Genomic DNA, 25,608 nt, shown 5'->3' with positions numbered 1-25,608 from the left:
ACAGAAATGTAGTGTTGCTATTGTGCCCCATTAAGCTCACTCTTTCATGTAATGAATGACCACTCCTGTATCCACTACTCTGTGAGTAAAGGCTAAACTGCTCTGAGGTTGCGGAGTTTTTGTATCTTGTTGGAGTCCAAGCCAATTAAAAACCCCAGAAGAGTTTCTGTGTCATTGATTGTGGAACTTCCTAACCATGAGGTCTGCTGGTGTGGTTATTGTGGCCATTTTCATGGTTCGAGGAGAAGCATTTGGGTAACCAGATTTTGGCTGTTCATGGCTGTTGGATGTTTAGTAATTTAAGGGATGCTACTGTTCACTCCTGGCAGGCAAAGAAAAAGTTAAGTATATCTTAGTTAACCAGACCCTGAGATGATTAACAGCTCTCTTAGGGCTGGCCCGAAGGATTCGATATTTTTGCATGATTAGGAACCAGTTAGTTACTTAGCAACGGGACCTACAGCTTATTGTGGGATCTGAACCACATCAAGAAATTAATTGCTATCACCAGAAATAAATTTCTCTGATTCCTTGTTGGCAGAGCGGGGAATCGAACCCATACCCTGAGGTCAGTAGTCGAGCAAGTAATCGACTCTTCCAATGAGGAACTACTCCTGGCGAAAATCATTTGCTTAGGCAAATTGTGTTGCTCAGTTGGGAGCTGCAACACTTTTGGGATTGTCTAGCAACAGGGAGACCATATGTTAATGTGGCAGTGATAAAAGGTATCCTGATGACTAACTATGGAACTATGGAAAACTGTCCATGGATAAGCAGATGCAGCGACTGTGGGAGTACTCAACCCCCCCCCCCCCCCCCCGGCCCACGTTTTCTTCTTTTCAACTGGTCACATTAGAGAGAATATTGAATTAAACCTTAGATAAAAATACTGAAACCAAGACAAAAAGAGAGATGTCCCAAGAAAAGTAAAAATTAAAGCACACGTGCAAAATGTAATGTAAACAAGTGGTGCGTAGACTACTAGACTACAAAGAGGCATGCGCATCAAAGCTAGGTAGCCTCGGCGTCTGTCTCTCCTGTCAACAAGAACAGGAGATAGCTAAACTGAGGAGCGAAGTAGAATAAATATCAAAGGAACTAAAGGAGCTGACAAAGGACAAACTTGAAGACGAGAAAAGAAGACAGGATGAAAAAAGAACTTGAAGACCTACGAAGAGAAGTGACAAACCTTAAGTGAGAGAAACAGGAATCGAACAACGACATAGTAGAAAATGGAGAGACTAGAGTGGAGATTAAAAAACGATTGCTTAAGACCAGAACCAGAAATTAAACTGAAACAAGCATTAGACAAGGTACCAAATAAAGAAGCTAACAAGGATAGAAATAATGAATTCAAGAGAGCTGTTGGTAGAAGAGTGATAGCAACTAGAAAACACAATAGTCCCCCAAAAGAAAGAGCAAAGCAGATAGCCGAGGCAGTGAAGAAAATCAAAGCGAAAAGTAAATAAAGTGCAATCATAGTGCAGGTAAGAGGAAACGACTTTTTTCTAAAAGATAGAAGAACTAGCTAGACAGGAGGTTTTGTAGCCAACCTTAGGATTGTTGTAGAAAACTTCTGTGAGAAAACCGATGGCGGCATTCTTATAGGATTTCTGCCTAGAACCAATGTAAGCCACTACTCCCTCAGCAAGGCAATTGGAATCAATGAAACATACTGGAGCGAATATGCCAAGAAAAAGGTGTTAGGTTTTTAAACTTTTTGACAGATTTGTAGGGAATAAAAAACTATAAAAGATATGAAACTCACTTTAATTTGGAAGGAGCAAAATTACTGTAAAACCTTAACGAAAACCTCTTGAAACACCCCAGTGAACTGAACAATCAAGGGAAGAAGTCAGAAAGCTCCCAGAATTTTGTTAGTAATAGCATTGCAGGAAACAATGAAAATAAGGGCAACGAATAAAGCCACTGAGGACAAAAGAGTGGCACAGTTTAGTGCACAATCTGTTCGGAACAAAGTAGATCTCGTCAGTACATCAATAAACAGTATAGGTTTCACAGAAACATAGATACAAGAAGCAACAAGAGACTTCGTAGGAGAGTACCAAATAGCAGGATATAAATTGTTAAAAAAAGATAGACCTAATGAAAAAAAAGGTGGAGGAGTTACATTATATGCCAAGGATCACCTCAATCCAATAGAGTGTAAGTAATTGGCATCAATATAAGTTGTTTAGGAAAGAAGATATAACTCTAATACTAGTGTACAGACCTCACTACCAACTACAAATGTCTAATGAGGAGCTGTATGCACTTAGGACAAGAAATAAACAACAAATGCTGCACAATAATGGGAGATTTCAATTCAGTAGTACACTGGGACACTATGATCTCCACATCAAACTTAAAAGGTAAGAGACTTCTGGAATTTGTCAAAAATGAATGCATCCACCAATGGGTAGACAAAACTACTAGAGGAAACAACATACTAGACTTTGTAATATCGTCCTATCAACAGAAGATAACCTAGTGTCTCTATCAACAGAAGATAAGCTAGTGTCTGACCTATCAGTAGGAGCAAATTTAGGCAAAAGTGACCATGAAATTATTACATTTCATATTAATATTCAACACAAAAAAGAGAAGAAGATACTGAAGAGATTGGCCTACCGTCGGGGAGACCTAAAGCCCCGTCCACATTAGGAAACATTGTTTGCAAACAATGTTTCCTGTCCAGAGCTCAGTTGCCGTCAGGATACTTGTCGGTGCAGTAGCCTCTGTATTCTACTTGGATATTTTAATGCGCTCAAGGAGGGATAAGAGAAAGAAAAAGCCTACCTTTGATGGCTGGGAGATTCAGTTAGGTTTCATTTCTTTCCCTTTTTTTTTATCGGTTTCCGATAAATACCATTTATAGGGAGGAACAGGATTCAATGATACTTGCATTTTTTCTTCAAATTCTAAATAATACATTTGATTGGGAGGTAATTTATTCACATCGGCCCATTCGCTTCATCTTACCCCTAACCCCGACCCCCAAAACATCCCAGGCTGCACCGACCTCCCTTTACCACCCTCTATCGCATGAAAGCAGCGATAGATAGATATAACAGTTATTTCAAAAATTTTCCTCGCCAACGAAGCCTAAATATGTTCTCAAAAGATTTTCTGCTCCAAATAACGTTTTCTTTCATTTCTCACAATATTTGCGTAAACTCGTGTTACACCCTGTATATACGCATACACATACATACATACATACACATACATACATGCAAACATATATAAATTATATATATAAACATATGCATACAATGTACAATGTATATATACATATATGCATGTTTACATATGTATATATAAACATTCATTACAAATGTGTATATATACATATACACAGAAACACATATGCATGTATACATCTGTATATATAAACATACACATTATAAATATGTATACACGTATACATATACACAGAAACATTAAACGTTTTCCATTCTGGATGGGAAACAAATATACGGTAAAAATTGTTTTGCAAACTGTTTGCTAACTGTTTCCAAACAATGTTTCCTAGTGTGGCCAGGCCTTAAGAAAACTAAAGGAGTATAAATCTAGAGTACGACCAAGACACAGACATAGACAATTACTGGAAGCCCTTCTAGAAGAATAAATAAGAAAAATGCTCCAGATGTATTCCATTAAAGCAAATATTAACAAAGGGCAACCCTCAGCCTAAGTGGGTCAACAGAGAAATTAAAAATAAAATCAGAGAAAGAGACCGATTGCACAAAGCATTGAATCCACACCCAACACCAGAAGAAGCAGGCAGGTATAAAGAACTCTGTAGAATGGTGGATAAATGAGTAAGAAATCCAAAGGTAAATGAGGATAAGATAGATGCATCAGTTTGTGAGGAAAGCCCACTAGTGAATAGTAGAAAGCCAATAGAAAATAGCATAGGTCCCCTAAGAGACAATGGGGGAAACCTCGAAAACACAGACTTGGATAAAGCAGAATTATCGACTTAATTAGTGTTTCCACAATTGAAGACTATCTCAATCCTGAACCAGCTATTAAATTTGGAGGGGCAGGACCACTTAAAATAATATTTACAGAAGATGTTAAAAACGAAATAGAAAAATTAAAGTTCAAATCTCCTGGCCCGGATGGGATTCATCTAAGAAAAAGAAATTCAAGGGTTTAAAGAGGAGATATTTCCTCATCTACATAAGCTCTACAGAAAAACGACAGAACAATGAAAGGCACCCAAAGGATGGAAACAAGGTAATGTATGTGCCCTCAGTTTACAAAAAAAGGTCCAAGAGAAGAGCCAATCTGTCTTAACGTCAGTCCCTTGGAAGATTTATGAGTACATAATTGCAGATCGGATTGTGGATCACAATGATAGAAACAACCTGTTGCTAAACAGCCATCATGGCTTCAGACAAAACAGATCCTGCCTATCAAACCTCTTGAAGTTTTTCCATAACATGCTTGGTATTTACGACAGTAGTAGAGCAATAGATATCCAAAAGGCCTTTGACAAAGTTCCACACAAGAAATTAATGACAAAAGTTAGAGCTTAAAGAACTGTAGGAGAAACAGCAGACTGGATCGCAGATTAGCTAACTAATAGAAAACAGAGGGTCGCAATATACGGTGAAGAATCAGAATGGGCAGATGTGACAAGCGAAGTTCCTCAGGGTTCCGTCCTTGGCCCGCTCTTGTTGTTTTTTTATTTATATTAATGAGATTGATGTAGGATTAACTAGCAGGATAGCCAAATTTGCAGACGGCATCAAACTAAGTGTAAATGCAGCAGATCCAGAGAGTAGAAAGTTTAAGAAATTGTCTAAAGAAAATAGGAGAGTGGTCAAAAAGATGGCAAATCCCTTTTAATGTGGATAACGTACAGTATTGCAAATAGGAACAAACAACCCTCATGCTAACTACATGCTGCAACACATACCATTGTGGGAACTTCTTTACATACAAGTTATGTGACATATGAATAAACTGCCACAAGAAGTTGTAAACAGCAACAGCGTGGAAGAGTTTAAAAGAAAGCTAGACAAAATCATTAGGACACAGTGAATGAACAGTAAACCCTGCTCCTAGAAATAAGTGAGCACACGATATCTCCTCGGATGGACTAATAAGTCTTTGAGACATCCTAATCCTTGTAACTCTCTCTCTCTCTCTCTCTCTCTCTCTCTCTCTCTCTCTCTCTCTCTCAGAAATAGTGCGCATCAGTAGAAATGCATTAATTCTGTTCACAGACATGCGGTATGTGGGCTACTTCGCTCTATGGATACGTTACGCGAGTATATTATCTTCAACGGAACTGCTTACAATTACGGCTTATTTTTCCCACATAAAAATGGTGTCCCGTATTATTTCACACACACACACACATACACACACACACACACACACACACATATATATATATATATATATATATATATATATATATATATATATATATATATATGTATATATATATATATATTATATATATAGTATATATATATCTCATATGAAAGTAAATACACCAATTTATATATATATATATGTATATATATATATATATATATATATATATATATATATATATATATATATATATATATGTGTGTGTGTGTGTGTGTGTGTGTGATATTGTAATAGCCTACACACATATAGATGATAAATTATGTGTATTTACATTTACATATGATGTGTGTGTGTGTGTGTGTGTGGGGTCTATTACAATTTCATATATATATATATATATATATATATATATATATATATATATATATATATATTAAAATTCTATATATATGTGTGTGTGTGTGTGTGTGATAAATAATGATGGACACTATTTTCATTCTGCGGGAATGTGGGACACAGTCACTCGGTTTTCCATCAGTACGTAAACGTCAGAAAAAGTTGGTAAAAAGCCTTAGACTTGAAATGTTGATAAAATGACAAATCCAATCCATTCGAGAAGGTCAGCAGAATACAATTACTTCACCTTACGGGTATCAAAAGGCTAACACACTACATTTGCTCCCTTTCATTGCTTAAAAAAAATTATATAAAAAATTTTGCGGTTTTCTGACATTTTTCTAAAATCGAAAGGAAACACAATTACGTTTCGGTGTCTAAATACAGGATATTACATAATGCCTAATACTCACGTTTTGAATGTACATCCTGGCTTCGCTTAAACAAACAGAATCCGGAGGAAGCAGCCGCTCTCGTCGATGATTCTTACAAAGGAGAACTTGCTTGTCACAGTCAGTCACTACGTATCCATAATTTAGATGCCGGCATTGAACTTTTTCTTTCAACTGTATAACATAAACGCACTATCAACTAGCGAAATAAGACGGTCCTCCCGTGTCACTGATCGTCCTTATCGCGACTGACTTCTGAACCTGTGGCCACCCTTGATAAAGAGTTGCTAAAGGTCGTCAGGTAAATGCGAGATCACTCAGAATACACTTGTTTATTGAATACGAGTACGCAGTATCTTTATAAAATACATTTATGTCGTTGTGTCTTACTCAGTCAGAGAATTCACAAGTATGCAGCTGGCGAATGCTCTCGGATGAGAAGCATCGAGACCGTTTAATCAATATCCGGCAACTTTCGAAAGCAGCCTCTCGCAGATGTGTAGTGAGCAAGGTGGTAAGTGTTGCGCTGTTTACAAGCATTCTCCTGCTGATAAGTGACGCAACACCAAGGAAATTTTCTTTGTTAGGTGACATAAGGCATTAAATGTCCTTCCGCACAAACATGGTAACGTGAATAGCGAGAGTCAAGAAATCCTCGAGTGGTCGTAAACAGTAGCAGATTTCTTAACTGATATAACACCCACATTTCATGAATTCATACGATTAATTTGAGATCATTTCATCCATATCATAAATTTAGTTCATTTTATGAATGTGAAATTCAGGTGATTGCTTATTTGGTTGTTATTTTAAACCCGTTTTTTTCAGAAGTGAAGAAAGTGTCGTCTAACCAAGATAAGTAAAACGAAAGCACCGTAACTGTTCTCGTGAGACGATAAACCTGCTCCCTGTGATTTCCCTGCTGCTCTCCATATTCTAAAAATCGACCCAACAATAATTTGGCTAATATGGCTAGTCTAGCTAAATTATGGTCAAATACATCCCAACATATATATGTCGTTTCTCCTAACTTTTCTTATACTTTAACTGCTGAATTGACACTTTTGACTTTATGTGTAAGAATAGTTTTCCCATTGCCATTTCATTATGGAGCTCTGCTCCTTCAGATGGCCTAAAATGACCTCTCTCAGGATTTTCTTCTCGCCTTTGCGTCTAGTAGGTGTTTGATCAGATTATGAATTATAGGACAACAATTCTTCCCTTCTTCGGTAAGCGAAACCTGAAGGTCCTTTCGATCTGTCAAGGGGTCAGTGTCCTGTGAACTTCAAATTAGATCTGAATTCAATCGATCGTATGATTAAGGTCAAACGCGACGTATGCACGCGTACCCGGTAGGGGCGTAGTGTCGTCAGTATGACTTTAGGGTCTTTGCAGCGCCCCTTCGGGCCCTTTCATTCATTTTACTGTACCTCCGTTCATATTCTCTTTCTTCCATTTGCCTTTCTACCCTCTCTAACAGTTGTTTCATAGTGCTGTTTCCCTTTCAGCGGTGAATGACCTCATAGGTCCCACAGTTGCCCAACCCTCCACCATCCATGGCCGCTCATCGCTGTCACAATCGCAAGTGGTGATGAGCGACTCAAATGAGATTATCTAATCTCTTACGAAGATGTTTCCGTCATTGACATTTATAGCTATGCACGAGTACAGAGGTATGTCAGAATTTAGACGCCAGTGCTGAAGTGACACTGGTATGATCGTGTGGCGTTTGCAATCAGTGTTGTGCCTACAAGGTTTTCATTGATTGTATTGATGCTGAGTTAATTGAAGGCTGTAGCCAAAATTATGAACGGAGAGAATATTCACCGAATACAAAGGTTCATTACTAACAAATATTAGGATCAGATTCTGATGAATGCAATCTTTATAAATCTCATTGTAAAGAATGTGCGTAAGCAGCTTAACTTTTACTTCTCTCTCTCTCTCTTCTCTCTCTCTCTCTCTCTCTCTCTCTCTCTCGTCTCTTCCTCTCTCTCTCTCTCTCTCTTTCAGAGTTTGCCCTTGTTTGCTCTTGCAGTTCCTTTCACTTATTCTATCAACTTGGCTTTCTGTGTCACTTGCGCCTTTATCATATCAGGGGGGAATTCAATACTAATCTCTCTGACTTCCACAACTTGTCAGCTTCATCCGCAAGTTCTGATAAGGGTAGTCTGCTGATAATCTTCAAGTGAGAAATGATAAAGTTGATAACTGATAAAAGATATCTCAGCTACTTCCGTTACGAAAGGTTGATGATAATAATGATACTTATTTAATAATAATTGTTCATCGTTGGACGAGTGGTTTTCGCACTCGGCTACCAATCCGGTGGTCCGAAGTTCGATTCTCGGCTCGGCCAACGCGGAATCAGAGGAACTTATTTCTGGTGATAGAAATTATTCCTCGATATAATGTGGTTCGGATACCACAATAAGCTGTAGGTCCCGTGACCAACTGGTTCCTAGCCACGTAAAAATATCTAATCCTTCGGGCCAGCCCTAGGAGAGCTGTTAATCAGCTCAGTGGTCTGGTAAAACTAAGATATACTTAACTTACTAAATAACAATAATATAATGGAAGGAGACCCTCTTTCAAACAAGTATTATTGAAAGATATTGCTGCATCAGCTGCTTTTAACTTGTAAATATTCTTCTCTATTTTTCTAATAATTGCTTTCTCTCTGCTATTACAACTGGCGAGTATTGCGCCGATATGATTCATCACGAGTCAGTTTCAGGGATATTGCTTTAGAATTTATTTATCACAGTAAATAGATAAATAGATCATAATATAAGTCGATTTTGGGGTTAGCATTTTTCCAGTGGCCAACGTTTCTCTCGGTATCATCCAAGCATGATCACGGAAGTGGGTCGGAGTAGACTGTAGTAGATGCTGTCAGGATCCACTCAATATATAGTGGTAGGTCAGCAGGGGGTCAACCGCTCGCTGAGTCACTCAGATACTTGTTAATAACGGGTATCCAAATCGACTTATTGATAAAGAAGTCCAAACAGCGCTGGATCGATGGTACAGTGAGAGTGAGAGAACGCAGCCCCACCCCCATGAGAAGATCAAGCTGTATTACAAAGCTGGAATACATGCACGTCACCATGAGGACGAGGATGCATTGAAAAAAATCATCAGAGAGAATGTGACCCCTACCAAAGTCGACAAAAAACTCGAACTCGTAATTTATTACCAAAATTGATGTACCCAGAACCTTATCATGCGCAACTGAACAACCCGACTCCCCCAGCAAGAGACCTCTTGAAACAGTCGAATGCAGTCTACCAATTCTTATGCCCCGTCCGTGGATGTCCCGGCTCTTACATTGGTATGACTTCTATGGAACTGTCCAAGAGGATTTCTTGGCACACACAAGGAGCAATTATAAACCATAGTATGACAGCACACCAGGAAGCTATCTCCCGCGACAGTATTATAAAAAATACTAAGATGATAGGGAGGGCTCCTGACCAGCGACGTTTGCGACTGCTCGAGGCACTCCTTCCTTATACAACAAGAAAAGCCCTCATTAAATTCGACACAGGAAGTGCTCTTCCTCCCCACCAACTTGATAAGACCTATGAGTATGAATAACAGTACAAGCAATACCAGACCGAGTGACACCCCCAATCTAAGAATACCAGATGAAACAAGCAGGCCAGCAGCCAATGACAATGCGAGCTGCCGTGGCACAACGCCCAGGGAAGTCATGCCCCAGCCTCGACGGTCTACTAGGCTGCAACAGTGCGACCTTCAACGACAGCAGTGTCTTGAAAGAAATTTTCTCCAACCAATAGCAGGAACGCTTTGCACCACCCACCAATGAAAACTCAGTGAGCGGTTGACCCCCTGCTGACCTACCACTATATATATTGAGTAGATCTTGACAGCATCTACAATCTGCTCCGACTCACTGCCTTGATCATGCTCGGATGATACCGAGAGAAACGTTGGCTACTAGAAGAATACTAACCCCAAAATCGACTTATATTTTGACCTATTTATTTATTTACTCTGATAGATAAATTTTTAAGCAATATCCCTGCAATTGACTCCTGATGAATCATAATGGCGCAATACTCGCCAGTTGTAATAGCAGAGAGAAAGCAATTATTGGAAAAACAGAGACTATTTACAAGTTAAAAGCAGCTGATGTAGCAATATCTTTCAATAATAATAATAATTGTGTTTAACAACGGTAGTCTTTGCGTAATAAATTCTACATACAGTCACAGTCACCCAATCCCGGACATCCTTGCACACCGCTGCGTGGCCACCATAGAAACATGTACCGGAGTCCGAACTTCGGCTTGGTGCGTAACGTCCCTAGGGGCGATGAGTGTCTGTCAACTAATCCTAACCCTCTCTTATATTACCTTTATGATACAGTGGATAAACTAATCATTGATCATCCCGCTTTCAAAGCTTATTCTCAGATTTTATTGAGAACTGCAAAGGTAGATTGCTGGAATAATTTTATATAAATACCTACTGTAGGTAACCTACATCAGTAAAGAAATTGCTTGTATTAGGTCCTAATACAAGAGTTGGGGTTGCGTGGTCTGGCCTCTGGTACCCTCCACGTGGGGTAGGAAGCATTTCAGAGGGAATGTGCGTGCAAGCAAGCTCTTGCGAATGAAAGAAGTTTATCTTTCATTACGTTCTCTGTCGATGATATGGAGCCATTTTTTATGCTTTTCATGAAAGCATAAACTAATTCATCTGACCGAAAGGTATGTAAGTTGCCATAACATGAACACTACAATAACAAGAGAAGGAGCGTGGATGTATTGTTTCTTCTTGATTGAATTTGACAGTGAAGTATGAAGCGCTCATACAATATATTGATTCGGCGAGGAAGGATGCGAGACCAATCCAGAGATTCTCTCTGACATTTCTCTCTCAGGAACAAAGTTATATAGCTCGAAAAATTGTTCGTAGCCAGAACTCGGAAACTATCATTAATCAGATTATCCTGCTTTAGTCATCATTACCTGCAATATCAGACACTCTTGGCATCAATTAAAACTATTCTGAAAGCTAGGTATAAAAGTGCATAACCAGCGGTAAAATCATTTCTAGCAAATCACTATAGTTTGAGAAAATGAAGAGTCAAATAAAAAAGACGAAACATTCGAACACGTAGTTTTGAGTACTCCTCGAATGCCTAGAATGTTTGCTTTCGTTTAAGGTCAGTTGGGATCATCCATTGAAGCAATTCGAAATATTCCACTCGCGTTCCCTTTTCACCACAACTGGCATTCAAGGTCAAGAAGTGTTTTACGTAGCGTGCGGTGTAAGCAATCATTGTTGAACTATACTCAACCACTCTTAAACAATTTGTACAAAACAAACCGCCATTCATTCTCTCATTCTCCCTGATAGAAGATAAGTGAATCTAAAAGAATTGCAATTCTATATTCATACTCAAACTTGTGATCAAATTTGACTGGAACCATTTCCAGGGTTTTACCCACAAGCTGTTGCTAACGAAATCAAGTTCCTACACCCAAGTGGTACGTTTGTGTTTGTTTGTAGCTTGCACAAATGTTCACCCAGGAATCTCACCGAAATAGTCTAGAGTCAAGTATGATTTCATCACTTTAATTCGCTAGGGTAATCCTGTGCCAGGTTGCCCAACAAACCCATGGAAAGACCGTCCTCCATCCCGGGCATCCGAAGGACGCTTCATATAAGCAATTAGGTGTTGAGCGTATACAGACTGCTCATTGCTAGCTATTACTTACAAGTGAATCGTAAAGCTGAAGTTTTATTCCAGCAATGTGCGTAGTTTAATTAACGGTCATCATGCGTCTTGTTAAAGTAAATGGTAGACTGTGATCAAGATAATTTGTAGATGTAAGAACAGCCCAAATTCACTCGTGCTGTATTGCGCGTTTCCTTTGGCCAACCAAAACCACACAGGATGCCTCAAATTAGACAACGTAGGAATGCAGCTGTTGCCTGAGTTATCTTGATAATTAATTTTCTTGATAGTAATGTGCGCGCTCTTGTTCTATTTCTGGTTAATAGTTAATATATTTTGTTGTCTGTTGATATTCTTGCCGTGTTTAAATGGTCATATCCATGTTGTAACCGACAGCTGGATTATTTATCTTAGAGCTCTTTACTTTATTGGCCTTTGTTATGCCTCATTATCAGAGAGAGAGAGAGATTCCCGTGCTTGCCAGATTCCACCATGTGGCACACCTTCATCGCAGCCTCCTCTCCCGCAGCATAGCCATCTTTTGATGGATCATTTTCAACCATTACAGCTAATGAGTGTGTTCTCTTCGAGACAAGCTCTTTTCATGAATGTGAGTTGTAATATCACACTGAGAGTACGTCTCATAAAGAAAACGAGGGTGGTGTTGCGCTATTATTGATATAATACAGTGTATGACCGAAGTAGAGCCCCGACGTCGAAATATCTTTCAGTAGTACAATAGCTTTATATAATTTCCTCTATTTGCCCTGTCTTTCGATTACACACACACACACACACACACACACACACACACACACACACACACACACACACACAAACAAACAAACACACACGCACACACACACACACACACATATATATATATATATATATATATATATATATATATATATATATATATATATGTATATGTATATACATACACATTATTTTACGCATGCTACTGTTCGCGTATCGTTGGAGATCCTTTTTTGTTCTCTCTCTCTCTCTCTCTCTCTCTCCTCTCTTCTATCCTTCTCTCTCTCTCGCTCTATCTCTCTCTCTCTCACCTAACATTACCGAATCATACACTCTTTCCTGCAACCTACTGTAGGAGGAAGAGAAGGCCTTCAAAAGGCTGGATGGATGGTGTGAAGGAGGTATTAGAATGGAAAGGCCGCAATAATCAATTTGTACGAGAATGCGAGCAAGATAGAGACAAATGGCGCAGCGGCTGTGGGAGGTTTTGACGCGCATTGATTAGAGCTCCTCCGTGTATGCATGAGAAGCAGCTAATGTTATGGAAGTTCTATGTACCATGGGGTTCATCTACGATCAGCAGTTAAGGTACGAGCGATGTAGTGACCCTTAAGTTGCCTTTTCACTTCAACCAACCCCTGATGGGAGACATAACTTTACGTTGCTATCTATAATATATAATATTTATATATTATATATATATATATATATAGATATATATATTATATATATATATAACTAATATTATATATATATATATATTAATATATATATATATATAGGATATATATATGAATATATATATGATATATATACTATATACAATGTGTGTGTGTGTGTGTGTGTGTTTGGACGTCTCTAAGGAGTTGGTTATCCTTTACTATTCAGCGGATCCTGGTTTCCTTTTACTCTTATCTGGATGTGTCATGACGGGGTTGTGATAAGGCTTCATATAATCACGGCAGGATACAAAGAATATTTTACTTGTTGAGAAATGTATGTAATCTGTTCTGAAACTTCTGAGATGTCAGTTTGTAGCTGAACAGGTTCCTCGGGAGTCGTGTGAAGTCCTTATCTGCAGTTGGAATTAGTAAGTGCTTTTCGGTATGTTGTGTTTTATTCGGAACAGTAATTTGAAAAGTACTTCACCTTTTTAATGGTTTTGCGTTGACAAAGATGAAAGTGATTAGCTATGCCCGGGAATCCTTATTTCAGAGAAAAGGACTTTCGGGATTCATTTGAAAATGATCGACAAACAAATTTATGTTTCATTATAGAAACTGTAAATAAGTTTTGTCAAGTGTAGTCTGTGTTCTTATCCCAATTCTCCTTAGTAATTTAAGGTGATGTTTTTTTAGTGTTCAAATTTCCCTCCATACGTTTTCCCTCCAATATTACCACGTGAAGTAAGTTACCGTTTGCCGGAGGCGGGAGAACCAGGGAAGCTTCCTGAACATGGAGACCAGCATACGATAGAGAAGGTTTTTGTTCCAGAAATAGTTGCTTTCGGAGAGAAAAATTTATTGAGACCTCCCTCTGATGCAATGCAAGAGTCCGAGTTACGAGCCTAATAAAGTTAAGCGAATCTTCAATATAGATTCTTCAAGCAACACCAAAATCTTGAAATTATATCGGGATTGTCCCGATGAACTCAGCGACACCCAATCCCTGAAATAACACGTGAAGCATTCGGTACCCGCTTACCTTAACGTGCAGCATGCCCTCACTCCTCTTGTGTGTATTTCAAGATTTTGGTGTTGCTTGAAGAATCCTTATTGTAGATTCGCTTAACTTTATTAGGCTCGTAACTTCGACTCTTGCATTGCATCAGAAGGAGTTCTCAATTTATACTTTGAGGGATTTAATGAATTGACACAACGCAGAACTGAGTGCAGGCGTCAGAGGCATTTTGAGTAAGACTCTTTCGCTGAAAGTAACTGAGATCTGTTCATGTCAACCGGCCCAACGAGTTTAATTGATTGTGTATTATATCATTCTCATAGGAAGGTCATTTTGTCCATTTTACGTGGCCAGATTTTAGAAAAAGATAGTTTAATTTCTCCTCTCGGGGAACTCAGGACCCAATTTTTTTTTCCGGACACTTCATGGTCATGTTGTGTAAATGGGACTGTTTTACCTCACTCCACTGAAGTAAATTTTTAATGGTTTTTGATGAAAAGCTCACTTAGAATAATCATATTGACCAGTTAAAAGTGAAAGTGAAGAGATCACTAATTAAGTAGTATCTCGTTTTAATTGGGGTTCTGATAAGAAATCGTTGTTAATGCTTTATGGTGCAGTATGTTTATCGAAGTTAGACTGCGGCTGCCAGGTATACTCATCTGCTTCAAAGACTAAACTTAAGGAATTGCACATTGGGTATAATATGGGGGCTAAGGATCTGCACTGGAGTTGATCTATGTAGACTCCCATCAGCTACCACTGGACCTAAGGAGGCAAGAGCTATAGTTCGACAGATCTAAACTGACAGATTGTTTACCTCCTTGAGAAAAACCTTTAAATCCTCCCCTTCTTAAGTCCTCAGCCATCTCCCAGCGAGGCAATATTTGGGGCAGTAATTATAATGAAACTGACCGTATAAATCCTAATCGGTAAACTCGATCCCCATTCTATTTGTTCATTACTTTTGAGACTATTTATTGTTATATTTATGACTTATACCATTAAATTTTGCATATTATATTACATATTTTATTTGATGATCTGTTCCGTTAAAAATAATAAAAATCGGGAATTACTACTCAGTATGTATGTATGTCGTATGACATTTTCTTATAATCTTGTCAGTAGAGTAACTTCTGTTTATTCTTTTTTTTATGATTTGAGTTTTCCGTCTGACATAATATCCATTTCCTGAACAAGTTTGTTATATTTTGTATTTCATTGCTCTTTCATTTAGGTTTTCCCCTCATTTTCATTCATCAAGTTATGATTTACTTAAATTTCATTTCCTTTTTATAGCATATTTTGTCTTTAGAACCACACAATATTATGCCTTAGTCTCTCTTGACTACAATTTCATTGATCTCCAAACTACTTGGTTATTACTTTTAAGGCTGTAATATTCTCTTATGTTTTCATACCTTCTAGGTTTTGCATATATTACATAGCATTTTATTTGAAAATATTTTTCATTTAAAGTAAAAAAAAAAAAACGGCAATTACCAGTCATTATTTCTTATGACATTTTCCTCTGAAAAATATGTGGCATACAGATATGAAAATATATTAGAGTAAAAAAAAGATTTATTATAACTCATAAATCTAAAGCATGTAACAATTTTAACTTTTTATAAGGTTGTTGCCCATAAGCTCATCATTGGGAGAGAAATAATTTATTTACAATAATTATCACAGGAATTGTAATATGTTTTCTATACACAAAATGCACATTAGAATCTTCGGCGTCAGATGATCTTAGTTCAGTAACAGATATCCTTTGCAGCATCACCTGTTTGCAAGTTTTTGGAATGCTTAACTGCATTTGCCCGTTTCACAGCGTGCTTTCTGTAGGAATGAATTAATTTCACTACTGACTACTGTTCTCGGTAACCTAAAGCAAGAAGTCTTTCTTTTTGGCGCTAAAGTTCTCAGCTAGACCGGGCAGTGGGGCTTATCCAAAGGGTAGCTTAAGAGATAAATCCTTTAAACTTCATGGTTTAACAGGCTTGGCCCACCTGCATATCACCTGTCAAAGGTAACAAGAAAAGTGGCAGCGTCTTTCGAAACATCTGTCACGTTTATAAATGTGATTTCTCATTTTATTTACGAATAATGTCAGAATCGGTATAAACTTATAGCCTCACTGTTAGCTGAATCGGTAACGTCAATGTAAATGTGTCGGTGAATTGTAATCCGTCAGCTCTCTTGGCTTGGAGACAGAGAGAGCCTAGCGACAAGCCTTCTTCGAAATGAAAGAATTGATGATTATGCATTGTGAGGCCAGAGGCCTGTACAACCAGTTGCTATGGGATTTTAAGGTGTGTCTGATGGGTACATGCGTTTGTGCGTGTAATGATGAGTCCAGTCGCCCAACACTGGGAGAAAGCACACACTCTCCTGAGAGGGCACGGAGGACACAAAGTCTAGAAAAAACCCATCGAAGATCGGCCCATGTCATTATACTAGAGAACGGGATTCTCTAAAGACTTGACTATTGAAATGTAGTGATTGACAATTTGGGAGTTTGGGGGTGATTACTTAGTCTAATTCAGGAGAATAGAATGACAATTTACAGTTTTTTTTGTGGGTCAGACTTAGTTCTTAATGCGACATCTTTTAGTCACTTTGTTCCATATTATGTTGCTCTAGTTTGGGAAATAAATAGCTTATTTTTGTATTTGTGTGAATTCATTAGCCTAGCTTGATATTGTTTGCAGAGGGAGACAGCCAGCAACTGAAAGGTAAGAGTTGTCACTTGTTTAGTTTGATTAACCAGTGCCGAATGATTAATTTGCTCAGTTGTAGATTGGTGGCAGCATTTAAAAAGCTTTTTATAGGCTGTAGGTACGCTTCCAAAGAGACTAATGCTAGTTTAGGTATATATTTTTTGGGAGGTAAAGGGTTATAATTATGTCACAGGCAACTCGGGGTTTTCTTTGCTGTTCAGGGCGGTGGTTGTCTCTCTGCAGCAGACAGTGTAGCTAGATAGTGCTTTGTGAAAACTGGTGTTCCGATGTTTTGGGAATCAAAGTTTAATTTTTTGGCCTATTAAAGTGTTTACCGGGTGTGGTGAATAGGTTATGCACATTTGCAAGTTACTCCCTGGAGAGAGAGAGAGAGAGAGAGAGAGAGAGAGAGAGAGAGAGAGAGATTCAGTTGCTAGGCGCTTAAGAGAGAGAGAGGCAAGTGTCTGAGAGAGAGAGATTCAGTTGCTAGGCGCTTAAGAGAGAGAGCGATGGTTTGCGGAATGAAGTGCTTTCGCTCTTTTTTTCTTTTTTTTTATCTCCTGTTTTTTTTTTTTTTTTTTTTTGTTTTTTTTTTTTTGGTGTTATTCCCGGTGTGACAGCTGTTTGTGGGATGATTTGCTGGGTGTGGTGCATGTTTTTTTTGTATTATCTTTTATTGGGGAATGTTTGTATTAAATTTTCTGGATTGGTTTTTGTGTGTATATAAATACATTAATGTTATTGAGGTTGGGAAACGTCATAAAGCATAAAAGCTTTTGTAAATGTAGAAAAATGGCAGACGCAAGTGGTACGACGACTCTGTTTCATCACATTACGAATGTTAGTGCGTGCATAAGTCCATTTCGGGGAATTGTAGATGGAACTCTTTCGCAGCCAGTATAAATCTTTATTGAAGGTGTGAATAATTATTTAGGCGCAAAGAAGATTCAGTGGGTAAAGATTATATTTTGTTTAGTGAGGAATTTTTAATACTTGAGTAGGAGATTGAGTATATTAATTAATGACAGATTTGTGTAGTAAAGCAAGACTTTAGTTATTCACACGTTGACTTTAGAGAATTCCCAACTTCACGTGATGGTGATGATGGAAACGGCTTGGTTCTACAATACCAGAGGTCGAGTCTACACACGAGTGGCGATGCTATGGATCGCCTTTGCAATGGATGAGATGTCGTCAGTGGATCGTCTCAGGATATGTTCTGAGATAATCAGGAGTCTACAATCTTCTATGAGGCGGGTGCGAGTCGCACTTGCATAGAAGTCACGGGATATTTCCTTGACAACGAGGTGGTGACCACATTTCCTTCAGTAGAAAACGTCGAATCTACAGTTTTGCGACGAGGGGGTGTTGAATACACTTACGAGGGTCGCAGATGCTGAATAATGGCGCGTGCTGAATTGTTTCGAGTTGGTTTATGGTGCTTAGACGTCATGTCTACAACTCGTCAACGAAAGTGTTTATGAAACACTGACATGGAAACCATGAGGTGGTTCGAGTTATGCCTACAGTGGAGACTGTTACAATCCCACCATTGGAGGATAGTGACGAGGATGAGTTTTTCTTCAATGAACGTTACACAATTCCAGTGATTGCGGTTATGCTAGCTGTCATATCGATCACAATTTGTGCATTAGGAGTTCTTATACTTCTGTGCATCCAGCAAGGCGCAAGGGTTCCAGCAACGGAGGTTGCCCTAAACCATGTGGCAAATTAAAACATTGTACACTAGTTGCTGATGTGGTGTGCGACAGGATTGCACAAAGGACATAGGTGGCCAAGCCGTATTAAAGAAAAAAGTAAATGTGTCGGTGAATTGTAATACGTCAGCTTTCTTGGCTTGGAGACAGAGAGAGCCTAGCGACAAGCCTTCTTCGAAAGGAAAGAATTGATGATTATGCATTGTGAGGCCGGAGGCCTGTACAACCAGTTGCTATGGGATTTTAAGGTGTGTCTGATAGGTACATGCGTTTGTGCGTGTAATGATGGGTCCAGTAGCACAACACTGGGAGAAAGCGCACACTCTCCTGAGAGGTCATGGAGGACACGAAGTCTAGAAAAAACCCATCGAAGATCGACCCATGTCATTATACTAGAGAACGGGATTCTCTAAAGACTTGACTATTGAAATGTAGTGATTGACAATTTGGGAGTTTGGGGGTGATTACTTAGTCTAATTCAGGAGAATAGAATGACAATTTACAGTTTTTTTGTGGGTCAGACTTAGTTCTTAATGTGACATCTTTTAGTCACTTTGTTCCATATTATGTTGATCTAGTTTGAGAAATAAATAGCTTATTTTTGTATTTGTGTGAATTCATTAGCCTAGCTTGATATCGTTTGCAGAGGGAGACAACCAGCAACTGAAAGGTAAGAGTTGTCACTTGTTTAGTTTGATTAACCAGTGCCGAATGGTTAATTTGCTTGGTTATATATATATATATATATAATATATATATATATATATATATATATATATATATACACACACATAAACACATACATACATACACACACATACATACATACATACATACATACTAGCAAGCTGACAACCTGGCGCTGCCTGGGAAAATTCTGAACAACAACTGGTTATCTCTCTCTCTCTCTCTCTCTCTCTCTCTCTCTCTCTCTCTCTCTCTCTCTCTCTCTCTCCTGTTAAGATAGTTGCCCAACATTTTTGACATTTTATATTCCACCACTTCTCACCCCCATTCCTATCAGGGCTAAACTTGGACTTAAAGGGTATCGGAAGTGTCACTGTTCATCTGGGCGGCCTCGAAAACTATGGACTAGACACAAATATATGTCGTTTTCAGTTATTTTTACATGTCACCCCCTTCCCACCCTTCCTTTTCCTATTGGGGTTGAACTTGGACTTGAATGGCATCAGGAGTGTCACTATTCATCTCAGCGACCTCAAAAACTATGGACTAGACACTAAGATCTGTCATTTTCAGTTATTTTGTCCTCTTCAGTAGCCAGGCTGCGTTCCTTTGCCCTCTTCAATAGCCAGGCTGCATTCTTTTGTCCTCTTCAGTAGCCAGCCTGCGTTCCTTTGCCCTCTTCAGTAGCCAGGCTATGTTCCTTTGCCCTCTTCAGTAGCCAGGCTATGTTCCTTTGCCCTCTTCAGTAGCCAGGCTATCTTCCTTATAAAGGAGCTAGATAAGCAAACACAACCTGCAAGCATCCACCATCGGTCCAAATAAAAGAGGTTCCAAGGACCTGTTGCCGATGCAAAGGAAGAAAGATATAAATATGGTCGCAATGAGACCTCATAATATCTTCCAGTTCGACATATTCTTCGGAGTGATGAAATGTACTCATCCACTGGATGAGTACATTTCATCAACTGCAATGAAGTCTCTCACGATCTCGTAAGACTCGGAGATGAACGTGTCATTGGACACTTCTTCATTGGCAATCTGCAGTGGATAAAGGCATCGACACTCAATGGAAGGTGTCGATCCTTCATAGGTACAGTACCACACCAATAGGACAAAGTAATGATTGTTCTGGATCAACTAATACAAAGTCCACAGCACAGATCATGAAAGACTCAGACTCGTCAACATATGCTGACTAATTGCGCTGTCACGCATCCGAGAGGTAGTCACAACATGAAACCCGCCTTGTGAAGGGTTATGCTGAGAACAACCATACAAATTGTATATCTAGCTCACCGTCAGACAATAGTCAATTAATTGCCTTCTAGAGACCGAGGTCCCTGTAATGGCAAGATGGAGGTTTCTCATCAGTAGTTGAATCTCAACCAAGGAGAAACAATGCTATATTACTAGTGAATGACTAAGGTGAATGTGGACCTATGTCTTCACAGTTGAATCGAGAGAAGTAAATTCCCAAGATTCTGATCATAGAAAAAGTCCCGTCGATGACACCAACCAGTGAAGACGGCTTTAATCCCTGTTGTTTTACAAAGAGGACTGAAAAAGTTAATCAGCTATTTCATTGCTGCTCAGCCAGAAAGTTGTAGTTTGCAATGAAAGGGGAGATTCTTTCAATAATGAAAACAGGGATTGTACTGCCTGAAGATCTGCTTCTCGTGAGTTGGATCAGGGAGGAAGTTTCTATTTACTTTGGAAGCAGAGCTAGTCCGGCGGAAAACAGGCGAAGTCTTCCATTATTCATTTGCAATTCAGGGTGACCAAAGAATAATTGAACTTATTGCGAATTAGGAAATGTATATTAGAAGACAAAACTAAACATTTTTTTAAGAAAATCATTCTGCGTCATTGCAGCAACTGATGGGGCAGATGCGATGGAACAGAGGACTAGGCAACAGACTTCTGTTATACCGTCGGTTAAACAGGAAGATGATAACGAGTCTGATGAGATATGCCTGTCTGAAAATTCTCGTAACGTTAAATATGGTGCAAGAGCGATAGGCATTATGTGAGAATTCTGATCCAATCAGAGACCTAAGTCTGTGATTGCCAGGCAGAGAGCTTCGAATTGGTAGTTGATCCTTGACAGAGGAGAAAAATACCAAACCGGAAAGAATCTCAGAGAGCGAACAGTACTGAGACTTGTCATACTGAGTTGCCTGGTAGTGCATTCCATGAAGGAATGCTTTTGGTTAGAACCATTGAGTGCAAAAAAGATACACTCAAGCATCTGCATTTCAACTGAAATGGTAGGGAAGAAAACCTTGTTCGGTGATAATGCAAATTCTCTGGTGTTGTTGGGAAATAATACTACCACTAGTTATCCCAATATCAAAACTGGTATCTCTTGGGAGACCCAAAAGGCTGTCCTGAGTTTCAGGTTAATTAAGAGAAGGTAATATTCGTTTTGGTCACATACCAGAAGAATTAACTTACAGATATGCACCTACTACTCAGACAATGCAACTGATAACAGAAGCATGTCGCAAGAGAAATATACTTGTATATTTGTAGGTTCCAGTAAATTGCACTCCAGTCTAATTCCTCTTCATTAGAGGGACATGAATAAGAATGAAGAGAGCAAAGGTAAAGTTTTCCCAAAGGGAAACTTCTACGGTGACAACAGGATACCGAAGACGACTAGTTCAAGCCAAACTGGTTGTTTCCAAAACAGTAGCACTGGAAAGGTGTTCAAACCTCTCGGTGCTATCCATCCTGAACAGATTGACGTATGTTTGGTAAGATCCTAAGATTAAACTAAAAACATAGTCTCTTGGGTTCAAACTCTTAGGAGTAGACTCCATAGAATTCCTCTTATTTCCTTGTTCATTCCAGTATAACCAGGAAGTATATGGAAAAAAAGAGAGGAGGATTAAATGTTCTTGCCCGCTCTTCCCTGAACTTGCAACGTTCTCACTCTGCCAAACGAAGCATTCATTTCCTACAACCGTTTCGTTAGTGTGAACGTGAGTGAAAGTTGACCAGAGTTAAATGCAGTAAAAGCTGGCAAGAACTTGCCACGCCTTGCCATGCATCTATCTTCTCCGTGATCGAACCTCACAAAGAGGACTGCACAGAGGACCTCTTCCTATCTCCTTCAGATGTCTTGTCCCGAGGAACAGAGACATCGATCTTTGCACCTGAAGAATAGCCATTCCTGGCTTTCACAGGTGGGTCCAAACCACCAATGGGGCTTGGTCCCTTCTCTCATCCTGCACCACTATCGTGATGGAGAGAAGACTACTTATCACTGACTGTGGATGTGCGACCCCCCTTGGGAGTTGTAACTCAGAGAGACCCATACATGGGTATACCCAATGCAGCCCTGGTTCCTTGAGCAGCACCCTTGGGACCAGACAGGAGAACGAACTTGGGTTTGAACTCTTGGGGCTCCTGAGAAACTATATTTTGTGGGTAGCGTCCAGGTTCCCACTCCAGAAGGAGCAGGGAATCGAAGAGACAGCCAATTGCTTCCTCCCCATGGCAAGGATGCAGACCCTTAGAAGTCTCGAAGCGAGACTTCTTAAGGGGTGGAGAATACCTTCCTCTTCTTAGGACATAGAACCCTTTGAAGAGGAAAGTTAGATGGTGTCATATGACGAAAGACGATGACCCTGTGAAAGCTCGCTGCAATACGGGAAGGGAGGGTGCTATGTCGTGGCAAGGAACCGTACTGTCTGGTCAAGCCGAGCCAAGTGAGCTGAGCAGATCACCACTACATTATTATGAGTAGCAATCGTCAATGAAGAACTAATCACTCCTTCCCAAATAACTGTTCTCCTTGGAGGCCGAAGCTCCAAGAAGAAGAATAAGAGGGATTCTGTGTCTTCTGTCATATTTGTTTGGACCTTAAGGTCCAATACACGAGGATGGTACTTGACCATTCACCCAGAAGGTGTTGCATGCAGTTCCAATCTCTACATAACTCTAAACCAGACTGAGGAGCAGACTCATCTGTATTGGTAAAGACTCGTCTCACCTTCCAAGCACTCATAATAGTGAGCGCTCAGCAATAAAAACCCAACTCTTGTGAGAGAATAATCGGGCGAGCTTTGTCTCACCCTGGTATTTGGCAATATGATAAAGCCGAGCGCTCGTCGAGCACCAATGAAACCAAGGGATCCAGGTGCTTAACGAGACCCTATTATTGTAATAATAATCGGGAATGCCCATTGCCCGAGTGTTTGGAAATCTCAGAAAACCAAATCACTCTGCAAAAGTTAGAAATTCCCAGGAATTTAATGGCTTAGTGGGAATGTCTGTCTCACCCAAGTGTTTGGAATTTACAGAAAAACCATAACACTCTGAGAATGCCAGAAATTTCAAGGAATTCGAGCATTCAGTGAGATTCCCAGATATCGTAGTAAAATTATCAGGAATTCTCGTCTCGCCCAATTGTTTGGAGATCATAGATGGCCAAAACACTCAGAGAGTGCAAGAAATACCAAAGAATTTTAAGCGCTCGGTGAGACACCCGAATTTCATCAAACAATCGTTGGGGTGGGGCCCCTCTTTGACTCCTATAGAAATCGAGGAGGAATGGACATAAAAACCAGTCCCAAATGCAAGCATTTAAGACTGGAATGAGAGTACAATTCAACAGAATATACAATTAAGGCTCCCAAAATGCAAGAACCCATAGGGGACTGCGAATTGAAATCCGTCCAAAGGATAGGAAAAGCATGGAGATATAGTCTCCAGTTTTGACATAAGATCCTTCCTTAATGATGTGGACGTACGTCCAGTAGGACCCTAAGATCCCTTCAGGAATGTAGTCCCCTGACGCTGAATCCTACAGAGAGCACTCCTATTCACCTTGCCCCTCCTGGCGTAGTCATAAGAAGTAGAGGGAATAGGTGAGGAAGAATGGACCCTCTCGCTCGCCTTACCAGCAGAACTAGCAGGAGAAGTGAGTCACGGGCAGCCATCAACCTGCGGTGCCACGAGTCTAGGAAAGTGTTATCGTCTGGAGAAAACGCTTTCCTGAGGAGGGTTACAAAACTCTCACACGGCAAGCAAAACGTTCACTGCCACCGAGACCTGGGTTGGGCTGAGCATGCACCTGACTGGTGAGAGCCATTACTGTCCTCTGACGTGTCCAAGTCCTCGTTGAGGCCGAAACCTCTCAAGAGGACCAAATGGGAGAGTCCTTACTGGTCTCTGTGAGCACGGTCCCGCAGGACCGTTACATCAACCCTGAGAACCGAGCAATCACCGGCAAGGCGTGAGTCTCCTAAGCGACTTGCTCCTTTATTCTACTCCGTGCCCGAGTCATGATGGTGAACGTACTCAGCATCTCCGACTATGGATGCACGTGAATCCAAAGATTTGCGTGCACTCGGGGAACTCGCGAACGAGCGCCCGACATGGAACTAGTCCTAGGGGCAGAACCTCTAAGACTATCAGCAGAAGTGCAAACCTAAGTTTGCACTTCTACAGCTCCTGACACGCTAGGCCCTAAGGACAGTGTGACGATTCCTGTTCCCGAAGGAACGGGAGAGTCTGCGGAAGACCCAAATGCCTCCTCAGTTCGAGAAGGTAGACCCTTAGAAGTCCCGTGACGAGACTTCTTAGTGGGGAAGACTACCTTCTTCTTCGGCAGGAAGCCTTAGAAGTTGAAGGGGTGGAGGCTGATGAAAAATATGATGATTCCAAAGAGGAAAATGAAGACACTTGACGAGCTCTCTTCCTCTTCGACCTCTCCAAATTCTGCAAGCTTTCTTCTACAGGATGAGGTACATTCACCAGCAGGAATAGAGTTAATAATCACAGGGAAGTGGTGAAGGCTTTGTCCAGTGACGAAACTCCAGGATAGCAGTGGTAAGTGAATATGATTTCCAGCAAGGGAACAGTACACACACTCGAGGACCAATATCACAGCATGCTACGAGTCACAGGTACAATTCCAAGGTTAGGATACCAACACGAAGAGATATCCAACCATCTACTGTTGTAACCAACCATCACCACTGAGAGGAGATCCCTTAAACACCAACACCACAGGCCCCCTCTTCTATCTTCATCCATTAGCTAGCGAAAAGACGAAGGAGTAGAGCAATTACCAGAAGAAACAAAGAACAAACCTCCGAAGTTCCTCTCGGTAATTTTGGATGAATACATGTCTCGTCCTAACGCTAAAGGGCGAAAATATGTACTAATAAAGATGTTGGCATACCCTT

The 25,608-nt window shown here is 39.9% G+C and overlaps 2 protein-coding genes across 3 annotated transcripts in view; one reads left to right on the top strand and one right to left on the bottom strand.

Annotated features, from left to right (window-relative positions):
• The window catches only part of LOC135219750 (G-protein coupled receptor moody-like), a 105,712-nt gene extending 99,112 nt beyond the window's left edge, over positions 1–6,600 (bottom strand). The window contains exon 1 of the mRNA XM_064256786.1: positions 6,147–6,600. The gene's annotated coding sequence lies outside the window, so the exon portion shown is untranslated. The remainder of the gene's footprint in view (positions 1–6,146) is intronic.
• Positions 6,601–13,588: 6,988 nt separating this feature from the next.
• Positions 13,589–25,608, top strand: part of LOC135219746 (protein trapped in endoderm-1-like) — a 56,599-nt gene continuing 44,579 nt past the window's right edge. For both annotated transcript variants that reach the window (XM_064256781.1, XM_064256780.1), the window contains exon 1: positions 13,589–13,687. The gene's annotated coding sequence lies outside the window, so the exon portion shown is untranslated. The remainder of the gene's footprint in view (positions 13,688–25,608) is intronic.

The sequence above is a fragment of the Macrobrachium nipponense genome, chromosome 1, assembly GCF_015104395.2.
Source record: "Macrobrachium nipponense isolate FS-2020 chromosome 1, ASM1510439v2, whole genome shotgun sequence".
NCBI lineage: Eukaryota > Metazoa > Arthropoda > Malacostraca > Decapoda > Palaemonidae > Macrobrachium > Macrobrachium nipponense.
This window is presented reverse-complemented; position numbering and strand designations above follow the sequence as displayed.